The following is a 20,692-nucleotide window of genomic DNA, read 5'->3' on the forward strand; positions in this document are numbered from 1 at the left end:
AAAAGAAATTAAGTAAATTGAGAGATAATTAAGAGATAAAGCCAACAAGAATTGGAAATGGACGGAATGGTGTTAAGGATGACACCTAGTTTCTTGTCCCAAACTGATAGAGGTGATGATCATTGACATAGGACACATTGAAAAAATATTCTGTGATGTGCTCACATAGAAAGATAACTTTAATGCATTATTAGGTCATAAAGGTAAGGCATAGGGCAATGTATATAATATGATTCTGTTTATAGTTAAAAAGAAAAGCAAGGAAAAGCAGATATATAGATATCTGCTTATATATGTAAGAAATATCTGTAAGAGGGGCGCCTGGGTGGCTCAGTGGATTAAGCCGCTGCCTTTGGCTCAGGTCATGATCTCAGGGTCCTGTGATCGAGTTCGAGTCCCGCATCGGGCTCTCTGCTCAGCAGGGAGCCTGCTTCCTTCTCTCTCTCTCTCTCTCTGGCTTCCTCTCTGTCTGCTTGTGATTTCTCTCTGTCAAATAAATAAATCTTTAAAAAAAAAAAAAGAAAAGAAATATCTGTAAGAAGACACAAGTAAATCTGAATTATAGAATGGGAATGAAGGATTGGGGATCTTTTTATTTTTCAATGTATATCTTTTGGAACTAGTGATGTTTCTCATGACCACATATCATATTTGTAATAAATAAGCATATATGTATGTTTTTAAAACCTCATTCACAGGATTCTGAAAGGCTGGTATTATAGTATTGAAATAATTGAAGTAAAGTTAATTGAAGCACTTTCAATTGCCTGTGAAATATACAGCTTTTAAGTATTTTGTTTTTAAAGATTTTATTTTGACATGAAGAGAGCACAAGTGGAGGTGGGGAGAAGTAGGCTCCCTGTAGAACTCGATTCTAGGATCCTGGGATCATGAGCTGAGCTGAAGGCAGACATTTTAACTGACTGAGCCACCCAGGCACCCCAGCTTTTAAGTATTTTGTGTGAGACAAGTAAGATTCAATATCATTCAGTGCTGCAGTCATTTATCATAATAAACAGTTGATGGGACGTACTTTAGAGATAAAAATATAAGATGTAAGATTTATATGTTATGTAGGCAGGGGAGCTTATTTAGGGTGTTTTTTGTATAGTCTTCTCCAAATGCCCTCTTGAAAGCCTTTCTACAAGACATTCATCTTCTCTGCTATGTTGTGGCTCCCCATCCTTTATCTGCCCTTCCTTCCCACCCCACATGCATATACAAGTGACACATGGTTGGATAGGAGAATCAGAACCTGAAATTATTTTTGGTAACCTAAAAATAGATAAATTTCCTCACTCAAATATAGCTGGGCAAATAATGTCTTATCTCTTCTTGCCTTAGGGACCACTGAATTCTGAACCTAATGAGTTGGCATAAAAAGTTATCCCAGTAGACAACTAGGAGGGTGGCGGTGGGCATGCTCACTGAGGAAGAAATTTGCTAGTAGAGAAGATGAATTCCTTTTGAAGTGCTAGTGAGATGTGTACATGCAGATCCCCACTCACCACGGGCACCATGAGTTTTGATTTTGAGATTACAAATAAATTCTAGTAAGTAGGTACGTTTGCAAATATGGAATCCTTAAATAATGAGGGCTGACTCTGTATAACTTATCACTGAAGTCATGAGTAAGTGAGATTGCCTAGAGGAAGTAAGAGGAGGGGAGGGCCTAGGACAAACGTAGAAGGGAGAGGCAGTGAGATGTGTATCTTCAAAGGAGAATAAGAATGAGAGGTCTCAGAAGGCGAGGTTTCAAGGAAAGAAAAAGTGGTCAAATGCTATGAAGAGATCAAGGAAAAAATGAAACTTCATTAGATTAAAAATCTGAAAGTCTTGGTGACTTTGATGATAGCACTTACGGGGAGTCATGAGGATGGAATCTAGATTGAGGAGAGAATGGGTGCAAAATAAAGAGGAAGATGACAAATCTAGAGATTACAAATTCAAGAAGTTTGTCTGACAAGGTTGTATGAGTGTGGGAAGGAGTGGAAGGGAAGTATTACAAAGCTCACAAGAAAACTTTTGGTGGGGGCGCCTGGGTGGCTCTGACTAAACACATGGAAGTGTGCTGGTAGGTACAAATATGGTAGACCAAATGGAGAACTGAGCACATGAATGCTAGAATTGCATGTGTTTACCTCCTGGACTAACACTGCTGATTAAATATTCTGCCAAGTTCTTCTGGGGCCCAATGTTTTTTAAAAGATAAGGATTGCCATTGTGCTAGAAGTTACAAGAGATAGTATTTTAATAACGGATTTTGCGGGGGTTGACCATTAGAACAATAATACCAAGCAATTCTTGGACATCAGCAGAGTGTTTGAGAATTCAACCTAATTGTGACACTGTCTTACCTGCAGATAGCATCAGATTCCTCAGTTTTATGGTTGAGGCCTATAACACTTTCCCCTTGCCCCCCACCCCATACTTCAGATACCAGTCACAAGGCCCAGATTGTTTGTTACCCATGTTTCTGAATAATGGTGACAGATTAGAGATCCACTGATCTCCGTAGGTTTAATTCATTTGCTAGAGCCAGCTCACAGAACTCAGGGGGAACACTTAATATTTAACAATTTATGAAAGGACATGATAAAGTGTATGAATCAATGGTGAGATAAAGAGATACACAGGGGACCCCTGGGTGGCTCAGTCAGTTAAGCATCTGCCTTCTGCTCAGGTCATGAACCCAGCGTCCTGGGATTGAGTCCTGCCTTGGGCTCCCTGCTTCTCCCTCTTCCTGCTTCTCCTTCTGCCTGGTGCTCCCCCTGCTTGTGTTCTCTCTCTGTAACAAATAAGTAAATAAACCCTTTTTTAAAAAGAGAGAGAAATACCTAGGATGAAGTCCTGAACAAAGTTGCTTCTGCCCTCATGGAGCTTGGGGCCTGGCTTGGTGGCACGTGGAAGTGTTCTGATTCCCCAAGTAGGTAAGCTCTTCAAAAAGAAAGGCCCCAAACTGTCTTTTGGAGGCATCTTTACATAGTCATAATTGACTAAATCATTGACTGAATCTTCAGTCCCTCTTCTCTCTCCAGAGGTTGGGAGATGGGACTGGCAGATCCAAGCCCCCCCTGCTTTTTTTAGATTTTATTTATTTGACAGACAAAGATCACAAGTAGGCAGAGAGGCAGGCAGCAGAGAGAGAGGGAGAAGCAGGCTCCTCACAGAGCAGAGAGCCCAATGCAGGGCAATCCCAGGACTCTGGGATCAGGACCCAAACTGAAGGCAGAGGCTTTGGTTAAAGCCACTGAGCCACACAGGAGCCCACCCCTTTAATAACTGCTTGGTCATCTAGGCAACCATCTGCCTCCCTTAAATGCTTTCCCAAAGTTGTCCCTTTACATAACAAAAGACACTTATCACTTCTAATATTCAGGAAATTCCAAGGATTGGGGGAACTGCCAGTCAGAAACTGGACAAAGAGTAAATATATATGGGAAATATATTGTGGTACTCTGAATGACCAAATCTGTATTTCTTGCAGATCACAGTATCACACAGGCTTTTCTTATTTTGCATGTAACCAAATAGCCATGGTACAGAAAGTAGAGCTCTTGCTATTTCAGTTTTTCTAATAGCATAGGTCCTAATCCGCTGGTTTACCTACCGTATAACAAGTATCATTTGTAATTTCAGAAGTTTTGGGTGCACAGTGTTAATCCCAAATGAAAAGTTGCTAACTGTACTTTATCAAGAAAACACAAGTACACAGAATAAAAAGTAAAATGGGAAAATACAGATACAAATGGAATTTTTAAAATTAAGATTCTATGCAAATAAACTTGAAAATACGGATAAAATTGGTAATACCCTTGGGTTATGTAAATGACCAAAACCGCCTCCCCCCCCAAAACTAAAAATATAAAGAAGACTAATTCGTGTAGTAGAAATACTGTAATATGTAAAAGAATTATCTGCCTCCTTTTTTCCACCTCCCACCCCTAACATACGAAGGGAACTATTAATTTAACCCTAATCCTAATTGTGTGTGTATATATGTAAAATGGAGTTAGAGTTAAATCTAAATAATGACAAGTTTTTAGTCCATTCTAAGTGTCTAGTAGCACATTCAGATGTCATACAAGAAGCAGAATATCCTCTATGCATACTACCTATGAGTAATTTTCCAAGTTATTGTTACCAGAAATGCCTCCATATTTCTTAAACACTCCCCTTTGAGAAACCACTGATATAGGGCCTTACAGATTATTTTAAGGACTTTGGCTTTTATTTAGAGTGGAATGGGAAACTATTGGAGAATTTTGAGCAGGGGAATGACTTTATGTAAATTAAAAAAAAATTTTTTTTAAATACTCTATTTATTCACTTGACAGACAGAGATCAGAAGTAGGCAGAGAAGCAGGCAGAGAGAGAGAGGGGGGAGGAAGCATGCTCCCCGCTGAGCAGAGAGCCTGATGTGGGACTTGATCCCAGGACCCTCAGATCAATGACATAAGCTGAAGGCAGAAGCTTTAACTCACTGAGCCACCCAGGCGCCCCTATAAATTATATTTTTATTTTTTTTTTAAAGATTTTATTTGTTTATTTGACAGACAGAGATCACAAGTAGACAGAGAGGCAGGCAGAGAGAGAGAGAGGGAAGCAGGCTCCCTGCTGAGCAGAGAGCCTGATGCGGGACTCGATCCCAGGACCCTGAGATCATGACCTGAGCCGAAGGCAGCGGCTTAACCCACTGAGCCACCCAGGTGCCCAAATTATATTTTTAAATGATTACTCTCATTCTTATGCTGAGAATCAGCTGTAGAGAAGAGCAAGGGTGGAAGCAGAGAGATCAGTTAAGTGGCTTTTGTGAAAATCTAGACATGGAAGATGTGATGATTTCCATCAGGGTGATGGTAGTAGAAGTGGTAAGAAGGGGTCAGATTCTGGATGTATTTTGTAGATAGAGCTGATAGTATTTATTGATGGATTAAATTGTGAATGTCAATCGAGAGAGAAGTCAAGCATAGTGCAAAGATTTTTTATCTGAGTGGTTGGCAGGGTAGACTTGCCATATGGTATTTTGGGGAAGACTGTTGGTAGTAGAGTAGATTCATGAATGAAGGATAATACCGAGCATTTAATTTTGACTCTATTATAAACGGTAACTTTTTTAAAATTTCATTTTCTGCTTATTGCTGATTCACATATGACATTATATTAGTTTCAAGTGTACAACATAATGATTTGGTATTTATATATATTAAAAAAATGATACAATTGACTTTTTTTATTTTTAATATTTTACAGTTGACTTTTGTATGTTAAAATTGTATCTAGTTTCCTTGCTAAACTCACTTATACTAGTAATTTATTTGTATATTCTTTTGGGTTTTCTACTAATACAGTTATATAATCTATGAATAGTTATTGTTATATTTCTTACATTCTAATGTAAGAAAAAGTTCAGTGATTTGCACTTTATACTTTCATGTATATATGTATGTATGTCCCTTCATTGCATTGGTCAGAGACTGATGTTTATAACTTTGGGTAGAATTGGTGATAAAAACAATTCTTGCCTTATTCTCAGTCTTACCACAGTTTATCAGATTAAACAAGTTCCCTTCTGTTCTTGTTTTAAAAATTATTAAAATTATGAATGGAAACTAAATTTTGAGATGATTGCATAAATTTTATCTTTAATTCTGTTAGTTGGTAAATTATACTTGTGATTTTTTTAATAGTCCACCAACCTTACATTCCTAGAATAAATTCAACTCATTATAGACAGATACTGATCAAGTTGAGGTTATTTAGTATATTTCTAGGTTCTCTTTGGTAATATTTTGTTCAGAAATTTCACATCTATGCTTTTGAGTCAGAATGGACTGTAATTTTGCTTTCTCATTTTGTCTTTGTTAGATTTTGTGTTAATAGAACTGGGGCTGGATTACAGTTTTAGCAAGACTCTGTCTACTTCTGGTTTACTTCTGGTATGGGGACGTTCTTTTCGTGTGTTTAAGCTGAGATACACTTTAGTGTTCACTGGAATCTATTCCTCCGGTTGGTCCGGAATTCTAATTCTTCACTCTTCAGCAAATTGAAAATGCTTTAACATGTTTATCTGTTTCCTATAATTCTTGTGAGTTGGTTTTTAGACACCTGATCAGATTTAATATTTTTAATTTTTTATTTTTTATAAACAGATATTTTTATCCCCAGGGGTACAGGTCTGTGAATTGCCAGGTTTACACACCTGATCAGATTTAATTTATTAAGCTTTGCAGAATGGTGATACTTTAATTCTGTCATCCTTTCTTCACTTATCAGCTGTAATATTTCTATAAAGCAAAATCCCCATATCTACTGCTTGGTTGGCAGTGGTACAGTTTAACTAGAAAGTTAGGGTAATTTCATTTATGAAGGAAATATTGAGCCATAAGCAACATTACCAAAATGGTTGACTGTTCATTTGATCAACGTTTTTTTTTTAAGAATAACATTGTTAATGTATGTAAGATCGGTAAACTATAAACCATTACTTAAATAGGAGAGTTGTAGAAGTAATGTGAGATAGTAAAAAGAAGATAGTTGAAAGAAGAAAGATCTAGGAGTGAAAAGATGAAAGGTCTATTACTGGCTCTGTTAATTTACTGGTTACATGACCTTGTGCAAATCACTTAACTTTTTTGACACCAGTGCCATCCATATTTGAAAGGTGAAGGCTTTGAGTCTCCTTAAGTTCTTTTCTAACTTTAAACTCCTGTGATTAGATTTAATACATATACTTAGGTCAGATGACTCGTTCAATGTAACCGTACTCGAAATTTATACATAAAAGTAATCTGTTATAATTTGACTTAACTACTCTTTAATTAAAGAAGCCAAACAAATTTTGATATCATGTTCTACACATCTGCATCCTGTATGTGCAATATAATACAGGTTATGTATATTTGATAATATGCCTTACACCTTATAAATTGATTATGATGTCATTTTTTTGCCCATGTTGGGAACTGTTGACTGTATGTTCTCTCACATCAGAGCTGTGCATTCCTTCTCATGGCCTACATTACCAAAACAAGGGGGGAAGTCTACTTTTTAAATAATTTTTTCAAGAAAAGGAAAAATGACTTAATTCATCCAAGAATGAAATTCCACACACTAATTTTTCTAAAGTGCATTTTTGTGAATGAAAGTCCCTTACTCAGAGGGAGTTTGGAAAAGACATACAGACAAAAGAAGTCTTGGTGTCAAATATTTGAGCCATTAAAGCATAAATCAGCTGCAGTTCTTCAGTGAGATAATGTCTCAGAGGAGAAAAGAGACCTCTTTAATAATGTTTATTTGAGGGGCACCTGGGTGGCTCAGTGGCAGAGAAGCCTCTGCCTTAGGCTCAGGTCATGATCCCAGGGTCCTCTGATCGAGCCCCGCATCGGGCTCTTTGCTCAGCAGGGAGCCTGCTTCCTCCTCTCTCTCTGCCTGCCTCTCTGCCTACTTGTGATCTCTTTCTGTCAAATAAATAAATAAAATCTTTTAAGAAAAAATAATAATGTTTATTTGAGTGGGCATGTTTTTCTCATCATCTAGGAAGGCACAGCACTGATTTCCATCTCCACATTCCCAAAATAAATTATGCAGTCTATATAGGAGATATTTTTGTTCTGTCTTTTCCATTAAGTCTCCCCCACCTTTTTTTTTGTTGGCATAAATACCCCTAAGTGACCAGTTGAATTGATCAAAATGATGGAATAAAATCCCTTGTAAACACTTTGAAACCTATATTCATATCTCAGCAACTAAAGGTAACTCTGAGACCCTAAAACCCTACTTTCTTATTTTATTATTTATTTATTTATTTATTTATTTGAGAGAGACAGCACAGGCATGAGGGGCAGAAGGAGAGGGAGAGAGAATGTCAAGCAGACTCCACCCAGAGCATGGAGCCTGATGTTTTAACATTCATTCTGAAGGTCTGGATTCATAAAAAGCAGAGCATTAGAACTGAGAACCCATTGAAGAACCAGAACCTTCAGTGGGATTTATAATCAGTGAAATAGAGAACCAGAAAAAAAAGCAAAAACAAAACAAAACATAAAACCAAAAACAAAAATTAAAAAAAAAAAGAAAAATAGAAGGTTGCCTCTGCTCACACCCTGGGTGAAAAAGAGGCGTCTCCCACCAAAAATTGAAACCGTTGATCTGGACTTTATATGCTATAACCTGCATGGTGTAAGAATCCTCATATTAATATACAGTAGGTCTTAGGCTACAAATATATCTGTGGTACCTTTTAGAAGCAAATGTAAAACCACTGTATAATCCAGAAGGCATGATTTTTTTCCAGAAAAGTTGAGCTTCATTAAAGATGAATTTACAATTTAAAAAAGAAAGTTATAAATCATATGTGGAAGTGATCAGCAGTTATAATAAGGATTGTACAATAACGGACAAGAAGATTAGCACTGTAAGAACTTGAATTAATAGACTATAGAGGACACTATAAAATATGTATATATAAAATCATTAACTAATTCAAACCATAAGGCAAAAATAAAAGACAGTGGAAAAGAAGGAATAGATAGATCTGACAAAGAATCAAATCTAAGCTTCTGAAAATGAAAAATACTGTTACTATGATTGAATTTAGTTACTATTGATATGAATTTAGATTTGACTTGTTGAAAAGAGAGTTGGTAAACTGGAGATAGATTTGATGAAGTTACCGAGAGTACAGCACAAGGTAAGAAAGAGAAGATCCGAAAAAGAAATGAGGAAGACTTTGAACAAATTAAAAAGGCCCATAGTTCTAACAGGCCTAATGAGAGCTCCAGAAGAAGAGAGGAAGAGGATTTCATTTAAATCAATACCTAGGAATAAACCTAACCAGAGAGATGAAAGACCAGTACTCTGAAAACTATAAAACACTGATGAAAGAAATTGAAGACAATACAAGGAAATGGAAAGACATTTCATGCTAATGGGCTGGAAGAACAGATATTGTTAAAATGTCTGTAGTACCCAAACATTTAATGCAGTCTCTATCAAAATACCAACAGCATTTTTCACAGAGCTAGAACGAACAGTCCTGAAATTTATATGAAACCACAGTAGACCCCAAATACCCAAGGTAATATTAAAAAAGAAAAACAAAGTTGGAGGTCTCACAATTCCAGACTTCAAGTTATATTACAAAGCTGCAGTAATCAAAACAGTATGATGCTGGCATAAAAATAGATCATAGATCAATGGAACAGAATAGAAAACCCAGAAACGAACCCATAGCTATATAGTCAATTAGCTTTATAACTATATAGTCAATAGTTATATAGTCAATAGCTACATAGTCAATCTTCAACAAAGCAGGAAAGACTATCCAATGGGGAAAAGCCAGTCTCTTCAACAAATGGTGTTGAGTAAACTGGACAGCAACATGCAAAAGAATGAAACTAGACCACTTTCTTATACCATATACAAAAATAAATGCAAAATGCATTAAAGACCTAAATGTGAGACCTGAAACCGTAAAACTCCAGAAGAGAACACAGGTGGTAACTTCTTTGAAATTGGTCATAGCAAATTCTTTCTAGGTAGGTCTCCTGAGGCAAAGGAAACAAAAACAAAATGAACAATTGGACTACATCAAAATAAAAACCTTTTGCGCAACAAAGGAAACAGTCAACAAAACTAAAAGGCAACCTATGGAATGGGAGAAGATATTTGCAAAAGACATATCTGACAAAGGGTTAGTATTCAAAATCTAAAAAGAACTTAAAGGGGCGCCTGGAAACCTCTGCCTTGGGCTTGGGTCATGATCTCAAGGTCCTGGGATCAAGCCCCACATCAGGCTCTCTGCTTAGCAGAGAGCCTGCTTCCCCTCTTGCTCTCTGCCTATTTGTGATCCTTCTTTCTCTGCCAAATAAATAAAATCTTAAAAAAAAAATAAAAACTTAAGAAACTCAAAACTCAAGAAACAAATTATCTAATTAAAAAATGGGCAGTAAAAAAAAAAATGGACAGTAGACATGAGTGGACATTTTTCCAAAGAAGACATACAGATGGCTAACAGACACGTGAGAAGATGACTAGCATAACTTATTATCAGGGATATGCACATCAAATCCAAACTACAGTGTTACCTCACACCTGTCAGAACGGCTAAAATCAACAACACAAAAAATGACGGGTGTTGGCAAAGTTGTAGAGATAAAGGAACCCTCTTGCAGGGTTGGTGGGAATGTAAACAGATGCAGTTTACATCTGGAAAACAGTATGGAGTTTCCTCAGAAAGTTAAAAATAGAATTACCCTGTAATCCAGCAATTGCACTACTAGATATTTACCAAAAGAAAACAGAAATACAAATCCAGAGGCATATATGCACCCTGATGTTTATAGCAGCATTATCTACAATATTCAAATTATGGAAGCAGCCCAAGTATCCATCGATTGATGAATTGTTAAAGAAGATATGCTATGTATATACGATGGAATATTACTCAGTCTTAAAAAATAATGAAATCTCGCCATTTTCAATAACGGGGAGCTAGAGAGTATAATGCTAAATGAAACAAGTAAGGAAAGACAAATGCATATAATTCCACTTAAATGTGGAATCTAAAGAAGCAAAGGGAAAAAAGAGGCAAACTAAGAAACAAACTCTTAACTATACAGAACAAACAGATGGTTATCTGAGGAGAGGTGGGTGGGAGATGGGCTAAATGGGTGATGGGGATCAAGGAATGCATTTCTTGTGATGAGCAGTGGGTAATGTATAGAAGTGTTGCATCACTATATTGTACAACTGAAAGTGATATGACATTACTAACGAATTTAAATAAAAACTTAAAATATAAATAGGTAAAATGAAAAGAAATGAGCAAAGGATGTAAATTGATATTTCCCCAAAGAAGATACACAACTTGCCAATTAGCATGTGAAAAGATAGATTAGGAGGATACAAATAAAAAACACAAGATAACTACTTTACACCTGTTAGGAAGATGGTATAATTTAGAAAGAGAAAGAAAATGAAGTGCTGGTGAGCATGTGGGGAAATTGAAACCCTCATGCATTTTGATGGGAATGTTAAATAGTGCAATGCTATGGAATATACTTGCTAATCTAGAAAGAAATGTACAAGAGTGTATTTGAAGTCTACCATAAAACTTCAGAGATAAAAGACTTGAATAAATACTGTAGATGGAACAGGTCAGTATTATCAGTTTTTCTCAGCTAGTGAACTTAAGGCAATCTTAATTGAAACACCAAGGGTTTGGGGCAGCTGAGTGGCTCAGTTGGTTAAGTGTCTTCCTTTGGCTCATGTCATGATCCCAGGGTTCTGGGATTGAGCCCTGAGTCAGGCTCCCTGCTCAGCAAGGAGTCTGCTTCTCCGTATCCCTCTGTCCCTCCATCCCACTTGTGTGCCCTCGCTTGCTCTCTCTCAAATAAATAAATAAAATCTCAAAAACACCAAGGGTGTTTTAGACAGGAATTGAACAGAATTATTCCAATGTTGATATCAAAGATTAAAGACAGGAAATAACCAAGAAAATGCTATGGGAGAAAAATTAAAGAAAGTGATCATGCCAAAACATATTAAAACTTTATTTATTTATATTAATTATTTTATTAACATATAATGTATTATTTGTTTCAGGGTACAGGTCTGTGATTCATCAATCTTACACAATTCATAGCCCTCACCAAAGCACATACCCTCCCCAATGTCCATCACCCAGCCGCCCCATCCCTCCACCCCCCCTCCACTCTAGCAACTCTTAGTTTGTTTCCTGAGATTAATAGTCTCTTACGGTTTCTCTCCCTCTCTGGTTTTATCTTGTTTTATTTTCCTCTCCCTTCCCCTATGATCCTCTTTCTTGTTTCTCAGATGCCTCATATCAGTGAGATCATATGATAATTGTCTCTCTCTGATTGACTTACTTCACTTAGTTTAATACCCTTTAGTTCCATCCACATTGTTGGAAATTGCAAGATTTCATTTTTGATGGCTGCATAATATTCCATTGTTATATACCCACATCTTCTTTTTTTTTTTTTTTTTTTTTTATTTATTTGACAGACAGAGATCACAAGTAGGCAGAGAGGCAGGCAGAGAGAGAGAGAGAGAGAGAGGGAAGCAGGCTTCCTGCGGAGCAGGGAGCCCGATGCGGGGCTCGATCCCAGGACCCTGAGATCATGACCCAAGCCGAAGGCAGCAGCCCAAACCACTGAGCCACCCAGGCGCCCCTACCCACATCTTCTTTATTCATTCATCTCTTGATAGACATTTAGGCCTTTCCATAATTTGGCTATTGTGGACATTGCTGCTCTAAACATTTGGGTGCATGTGCCCCTTCGGATAACTACATTTGTATCTTTGGGGTAAATACCCAGTAGTGCAATTCTGGGTCATAGGTAGCTCTATTTTCAACTTTCTAAGGAACCTCTATGCTGTTTACTAGAGTGGCTGCACCAGCTTGCATTCCCACCAACAGTGTAGGAGGGTTTCCCTTTCTCTGCATCCTTGCCAACATCTGTCATTTCCTGCCTTGTTAATTTTAGCCATTCTGACTGGTGTGAGGTCCTATCTCATTGTAGTTTTGATTTGTATTTCCCTGATGCTGAGTGATGTGGAGCACTTTTTCATGTGTCTTTTGGCCATCTGGATGTCTTCTTTACAGAAATGTCTGTTCATGTCCTCTGCCCATTTCTTGATTGGATTATTTGTTCTTTGGGTGTTGAGTTTGAGAAGTTCTTTATAGATTTTGGTTACTAGGCCTTTATCTGATAATGTCATTTGTGAATATCTTCTCCCATTCTGTCAGTTGTCTTTTGGTTTTGTTGACTGTTTCCTTTGCTGTGCAAAAGCTTTTGATCTTGACGAAGTCCCAATAGTTCATTTTTGCCCTTGCTTCCCTTGCCTTTGGTAATGTTTCAAGGAAGAAGTTGCTATGGCTAAGGTTGAAGAGGTTGCTGCCTGTGTTCTTCCCAGGGATTTTGATGGATTCCTGTCTCACATTGAGGTCTTTCATCCGTCTTGTGTTATTTTTGTGTATGATGTAAGGAAATGGTCCAGTTTCATTCATCAGCACGTGGCCATCCAATTTTCCCAAAACCATTTGCTGAAGAGACTTTTTTCCATTGGACATTCTTTCCTGCTTTGTTGAAGATTAGTTGACCATATCGTTGAGGGTCTATTTCTGGGCTCTCTATTCTGTTCCATTGATCTGTTTCTGTTTTTGTGCCAGTACCATACAGTTTTAATGATTATAGCTTTGTAATAGAGCTTTAAGTCCGGAATTGTGATGCTACCAGATTTGGTTTTCTTTTTCAACATTCCTCTGGCTATTAGGGTCTTTTCTGGTTCCATACAAATTTTAGGATTATTTGTTCCATTTTTTGGAAAAAAGTTGATGGTATTTTGATAGGGATTGCATTAAATGTATAGATTGCTCTAGGTATAGACCTTTTCACAATATTTATTCTTCCAGTCCATCAGCATGGAACGTTTTTCCATTTCTTTGTGACTTTCTCAATTTCTTTTGAATATTCTGTAGTTGGCTGAGTACAAATTCTTTGCCTCTTTGGTTAGATTTATTCCTAGGTATCTTATGGTTTGGGGAGCAGTTGTAAATAGGATCAAATCCTTAATTTCTCTTTCTTCCATCTTGTTTTTGGTGTATAGAAATGCAACTGATTTCTGTGCTTTGATTTTATATCATGACACTTTACTAAATTACTGAATGAGTTCTAGCAATTTTGGGGTGAAGTCTTTTGGGTTTCCACATAAAGTATCATATTATCTACAGAGAGTTTGATTTTTTTCTTTGCCAATTCGGATGCTTTTTATTTTGTTGTTGTTCTTGTTGTTTTCTGATTGCTGAAGTTAGGACTTTTAGTACTATGTTGAATAGCAGTGGTGATAGTGGACATCCCTGCCGAGTTCCTGACCTTAGGGTTGAAAAGCTCTCAGTTTTTCCCCATTGAGAATGATATTTGTAGGTTTTTCATAGATGACTTTTATGATACTGAAGTATGTACCCTCTCTGCCTACACTGTGAAGAGTTTTGATCAAGAAAGGATGCTGTACTTTGTCAAATGCTTTTTCTGCATGTATTGAGAGTATCATATGGTTCTTGTTATTTCTTTTATTAATGTATTGTGTCACATTGATTAATTTGCAGAGATTGAACCAACCTTGCAGCCCAGGAATAAATCCCACTTGCTCATGGTGAATAATCCTTTTAATGTACTGTTGGATCCTGTTGGCTAGTTTTCTGGTGAGAATTTTTGCATCCATGTTCATCAGGGATAGTGGTCTATAATTCTCCTGTTTGATGGGGTCTTTGTGTGGTTTTGGGATCAAGGTAATGCTGGCCTCATAAAATGAGTTTGGAAAGTTTTCCTTCCATTTCTGTTTTTTGGAAGAGTTTCAGGAAAATGGGTATTAATTCTTCCTTAAATGTTTGGTAGAATTCCCCTGGGAAGCCATCTGGCCCTGGGTTTTTGTTTGTTGGGAGATTTTTGATTACTGCTTCAATTTCCTTACTGGTTATGGGTCTGCTCAGGTTTTCTGTTTCTTCCTGGTTCAGTTTTGGTAGTTTATGCGTCTCTAGGAATTCATCCATTTCTTCCAGGTTGTCATATTTGCTGGCATATAGTTGCTCATAATATGTTTTTATAATTGTTTGTATTTCTTTGGTATTGGTTGTGATCTCTCCTCGTTCATGATTTTATTAATTTGGGTCCTTTCTCTTTTCTTTTTGATAAGTCTGGCCAAGGGTTTATCAATCTTACTCATTCTTTCAAGGAACTACCTCCTGCTTTGGTTTATCTGTTCAACTGTTCTTTTGGTTTCTGTTTCATTGATTTCAGCTCTGATCTTTATTATTTCTTTTATGCTGGGTTTAGACTTTCTTTGCTGTTCTTTCTCCAGCTCCTTTGGTTATAGGGTTAGGTTGTGTACTTGGGACTTGTTTCTTGAGAAAGGCTTGTATTGCTATATACTTTCCTCTTCAGACCACCTTTGCTGTATCTCAAAGGTTTTGAACAGCCTAGCTGGATATAGTATTCTTGGCTGCATATTTTTCTCATTTAGTGCTCTGAACATATCCCAGTCCTTTCTGGCCTGCCAGGTCTCTGTGATAGGTCTGTTGCTAATCTAATATTTCTGTTGTTGTAGGTTACAGACCTCTTGTCCCCCGAGCTGCTTTCAGGATTTTCTGTTTATCTCTGAGACATAAATTTTACTATTAAATGACAGGGTGCTGACCTATTTTTATTGATATTGAAGGGGGTTCTCTGTGCCTCCTGGATTTTCATGCCTGGTTCCTTCCCCAAATTAGGGAAGTTCTCTGCCATAATTTGCTCCAATATACCTTGTGCCTCTCTCTCTCTTTCTTCTGCTTCTGGGATCCCAATTATTCTAATGTTGTTTTGTCTTATGATATCACTTATCTCTTAAATTCTCCCCTTATGATCCAGTAGTTTGTTTCTCTTTTTCTCAGCTTCTTTATTGTCCATCATTTGGTCTGCTGTATCACTGATTCTCTTCTGCCTCATTTATCCCAGCAGTTAGAGTCTGTTTTTTTAATTGCACCTCATTGGTAGCCTTTTTTATTTCAACTTGGTTAGATTTTAGTTCTTTTATTTCTCCAAAAAGGGATTCTCTAATATCTTCTGTGCTTTTTTTCAAGCCATGCTAGTATCTTTATAATAATCGTCATTCTGAACACTAGTTCCAACATCTTACTAATGTCCATGTTGATCAGGTCCCTGGCAGTCAGTACTGCCACTTGTTCTTTTTTTTTTCTTTTCTTTTCCTTTTTTTTTTCTTTTTGAGGTGAGTCTTTCCCTTTTGTCATTTTGCCCAGAGAAGAATAGATGAATGAGAGAACAAAATGCTGAAAAGGTAACAATGACCCCAGATAAACACACACTAACCAAATCAGAAGAGACCCAAAATTGGGGAGAAAATATGGGGGGGGAATATATGTATATATATGAATGATCAGGGTGGTGAACAGAATAGAGCCATACTCTAGATTTTGGTTGTATTTTGGTCTGTTAAGAGAAACTGCCTCCCAAAATTTTAAAGAAAGAAAATCATACACACACACACACACACACACACACACACGAAGAAGGGTAAATACAATGAATGGATGAACTATGACTATAAATATGAAAATTTAAAAATATTTTTAAGAAGGAATTGATAAGTTGGTTGAAAAAAAGAAAAAAAAATTTAAGAAAAGAAGAACATGATCAGGCAGGAAACTAGAACAAATCATACACTAGATTTAGGGTATATTTTGGTCTGTTAGAAGAAACTGTATTCCGGGGTGCCTGGATGGCTCAGTGGGTTAAGCCTCTGCCTTTGGCTCAGGTCATGATCTCAGGGTCCTGGGATCAAGCCCCACATCAGGCTCTCTGCTAGGCGGGGAACCTGCTTCCCTCTCCCCCTCTGCCTGCCTCTCTGCCTACTTGTGATCTCTCTATCAAATAAATAATTTTTAAAAAATTAAAAAAAAACACAACTGTATCCCAAAATTTTAAAGAAAGAAAAACTTATATATACACAAAAAATAAGGTTAAATACAATGAAGGGGTAGAATATGACTATGAAAATGAAAATTAAAAAAGATTTTAAAAAAGGAATTAATAAGATGTTGGTTGAAAAACAAAAGAAGAAAAATTTTTTTAAATTTTTTAATTCACATATAATGTATTATTAGCCCCAGGGGTACAGGTCTCTGAATTGCCAGGTTTACATACTTCACAGCACTCACCATTATAGCACATATTTTGCCTAATAAAAATTTTTTTAATAGAAAAAGAAAAAAAATAAAGAAAATTCAAAAAATTAATTTTGAAAGACTAAAGAATCATGGGGAAAAAGCCAAAAATTCTGTGTGCTATATTCTCCTAGCACTGGAGTTTTGTGTTCTCATTGATCAGTAAACTTGGTCATGGCTGGATGTTCTTGCTGATCTTCCAGGGGTTAGGCCTGGAAGACCTAACCCCTGGACATTCTCAAATGTCCTTGCCTGAGGTAGAATTGCACCACCCTTGCCAGGGGCCAGGCTAAGTAATCTGCTCAAGTTCGGGTTTGCTCTTGGTAGCTTTTGTTTTCTGAAAGCTTTGCTTATAACTTTGGAGGATGGGAATGAAAATGGCGGCCTCCCAGTATCCAGCCCCGGAGGAGCTGAGAGCTTGGGCCCCACTTTCAGTGAGACCTTAGAAAAAGCAGTCAGTCACTCCAGTTTCCCTGGTCTCCGGCTGACTCTGTGCTCATCTGTACTGTGACCGAGCGTTTCTGTCCCTGGTACACAACCCCGTTTGGAGTGTCCAAACCCAGCAGATTCCTGCAGTGTACTCCCATGCTGCTCCTCCAGGAGGAGAAAGGGGAGTCTCCCCGGATCTTTCGCTTGTTGGGTCCTTGATCGAAGAGTAGTGGCCTAGTTGTGCTGTGGATCATGATTTATGAAAACCCCAAACTGAGAGCCCACTCCTCAACTCCGTCTTTGCAGCTAGCTTCCCTGCTCCAAAACCTGAGAGCTCTGCCACACTCAGGTACCCCCTGTCTTTCCGTTGCCCCAAGGGACCTGAGACCCCCACTGTCCCAGTGAGGATTCCACTCCCCATTTAGCCTCTGGAGTGATGTTCGTTCTGTGGGGCAGACTTCTAAAAGTTCTGATTTTGTGCTCTGCCACTCACTTTCCAGGAGCTGGCTGATGGAGACTCCCTCCTCCCCCAGCCACCATGGTCTATCTTCCCGTATATCACCTAGGATTCACTACTCTACATGTCCTGTCTTCCAGAAAGTAGTTGCTTTTCTGTTCATAGAATTGCTGCTATTCTTTGATCTCCTGTTGAGTTTGTAGGTGTTCAGAATGGTTTGATAACTAGTTGAATTCCTGGGACCAGACGAAATTTAGATCTCCTACTCCTCTGCCATCTTGCTCCTCCCCCATATTAAAAGATTCTTAAACTATAATAAGTCAAAATAGGAGTAACAGTAAGACAAAATAGAATGTCTAGCATAATGTAACTTTTAATAATATGTATTTGGCATTTCAAGTCAGTGATTAAGGATAGAGTAAAAAACAAAACAACAGACTATAAGAATTTAACAGTATATAAAACAAGTTGTTAAGAATGAGATGTCAGAATTTCTTAAGCTGTCAGAACAGTGGTGCAGGTTTTACCATTTTCCACTGCTTTATTTTCCTTACTTGTTGGACCAGAAAATTAAGAATATATTTTTGGTATTTGAAAAAGGCCAGATATCAACAAAACATAAAGAAATCCTTTTCAGAGCTTAATTCATCCAGAGAGGTATTGAAACATCCATTCATCATTGTCTTCTAAGCTGAAAAATAGACCTTTCCAGAATTCGAGTGTAGAGATGCCTGAGTGTCTCAGTCGGTTAAGTGTCTGTCTTTGGCTTAGGTCATGATCCTAGGGTCCTGGGATCAAGTCCCACATCAGCCTCCTTGCTCAGCAGGGAGCCTGCTTCTCCCTCTGCCTGCTATTTCTTTAGCTTGTGCTCTCTCTCTTTCTCTGAGAAATAAATAAATAAAATCCTAAATAATAATAATAATAATTTTAGTGTGATATTCCTGTCACTGTAGCATCTGATTGTTGAGAACCAGCCTTCAGTGAGGGAATACTCTGTTATTTCTTGAGTGTGAAATCAATCTGAAAATCTAGAACTAGTTGACAGAACTACCAAACACTTGACATTTCTGATAGCCTATAATTTTGAGTTAGTATTTTTCTAATTTAATAGGAAAAAGATAAGCAAAGATGACTAAGTATGGAATCTGTGTTAAAGCTATCTTGTAGTGAGCCAGATGGAGTTACACTGATGAAAATTTGCTGTCAGCATCCTTTCTTATTGATATGAAACATTATTATTATTAATGTAGTAGTTTAGAAATTTTCTAAAATTTGAGGTTCTTATGTATACTCAGTATCCATAATGAATTCAGTGGTATTGAATTTGAGAAAACATTATTTTACCACTGTACATCATCTGTAAAACCAAAGAATGTAACTAAATGTGGATCTAGATAGAAAGTGTAAAATTTGTACCCAAATTCATTGCATTTGAGAATCCAAAATAGAATATGTAAATATTTATCTTATTGGATTTCATGTTATTCAGATTTGCCCTAAAGAGATTATATTCTTGCAACTTAGAACTATATATATAGTACATTATTTGATTCACTAAAAAGTGAGCATTCTTCCTGTTTATTCATTCAGAATTACAGCTCTTAACAATTCTTTAGATATTTTGGTCTTAGTTTATGATCTTTATGATTGATTCCTCAAGTATTTTATTACCTGAAGTTGAGTGCTTTCCTAAATTTATTTTAATTCATGGGTTTTATGCACTTAGTATTGGAAAGATTTGAGTAAAAGTTAAAGATTCCATGTATGCATTTTAAGAGTGTTCTGGGTCAGGCCACTTGGGTTTGAGTTTTCACTAGCTGAATGACCTTGGGCAAGTTACTTAAACTCTCTGTGCCTGTGTTTCCTGGGGCTCTAGTTATTCTACTCTCCCATGAGTTCGCACCATTTCACATTCATGCAGGGCCAAATGATGGGAGATATACAGGGAGGGGAAAGAAGCAGAAAGGGCATTGGTTCATCCTCCTGGAATCACAATTTCACTATACCAAGAGTTTTCTCCTCTCAGGCTCTTGCAGGTTTCCACTGCTATTACCAGCTCAGGATAGCTTTGGGAGCTGAGGTGTGAGAAGAAAAATAAGAGATAAGTAAAAGGGAGAGAGATTCCTATACTCTTTCTGAAGATAAGGCATTTCCTTATTTGATCCTTGAGCCACAGACAGAGTACTTTTTCTAGAGTTCTTTCTTTGCGACAGCACGCAGTTTGGGATTTCTGGCTGTATTAAGTCCAAGTTGGAAGTATCAGAAAGGGGAAGGAGGAAAATGGAGCAGGAGAGTGGGAGGTAAACTCCTTACCAGTTCAGAAATACCTTGCATCCTGGTATTCTTCTCAGACAACTTTTCTGCTCTTTACAAAAGGGACTTGAAATATGTTCTGTTCAGGTTTTATGGTTTCATTCAATGGGACAGGGAAGATGGAGTCTACTCAATTGTACCCAGAACCAGATCACATTTCCTTTTTAAAAGAGAGCATTTTGGTAATGTTTTCACCATCCTGTCTTTATCTTTCCCAAGGCTATTCCCATACAAAGGTACAATTTGAATTGCATTACTCTCTTGGAAAAAAAATAAATAAACTTGATTATCTCTCCATTGACTCTAGAATTAAGTAGAGACTCATTCCAGCATTCACATTCCCCAGCAGTACATATCTCAAATCCTAGTCAAACAGGAGTACTTGCTGATAGATAGTTACACTATTCCACACTTAATAACTTTTCTTAAATTCTTTGTACCTAAAATGGTTCCCCAGCCTTTCAGTTTTTTCCTCTTCAAATTCTACACATCTTTTAAAGCTTTAAATGTATTGTCTTCTTAAAATTTGTCTTTTTAGTTCTCTGCCCTGCTCTTACGTGCTCCCCATAAAAGGATATATGATCTCTTCAGCCTTTGAATAACTTATTTTTATTTGTGTCTTTTTCAGTATGTGTGTATATATATTTACATATGTATACATTTTGTTTTAGGATTATTTTTGTGTTCAGAGGTACAGTAACTGTGTCTAACACAGGCTGTTGTTACCTTCAGATCCACTAAATTTA

General features: G+C 37.2%; 1 protein-coding gene across 9 annotated transcripts in view; it reads left to right on the forward strand.

Annotated features, from left to right (window-relative positions):
- NUMB (NUMB endocytic adaptor protein) overlaps positions 1–20,692 on the forward strand; it is a 190,864-nt gene that overhangs the window by 126,086 nt on the left and 44,086 nt on the right. The window lies entirely within an intron of this gene.

Source organism: Mustela lutreola, chromosome 7 (assembly GCF_030435805.1).
Source record: "Mustela lutreola isolate mMusLut2 chromosome 7, mMusLut2.pri, whole genome shotgun sequence".
Taxonomy (NCBI): domain Eukaryota; kingdom Metazoa; phylum Chordata; class Mammalia; order Carnivora; family Mustelidae; genus Mustela; species Mustela lutreola.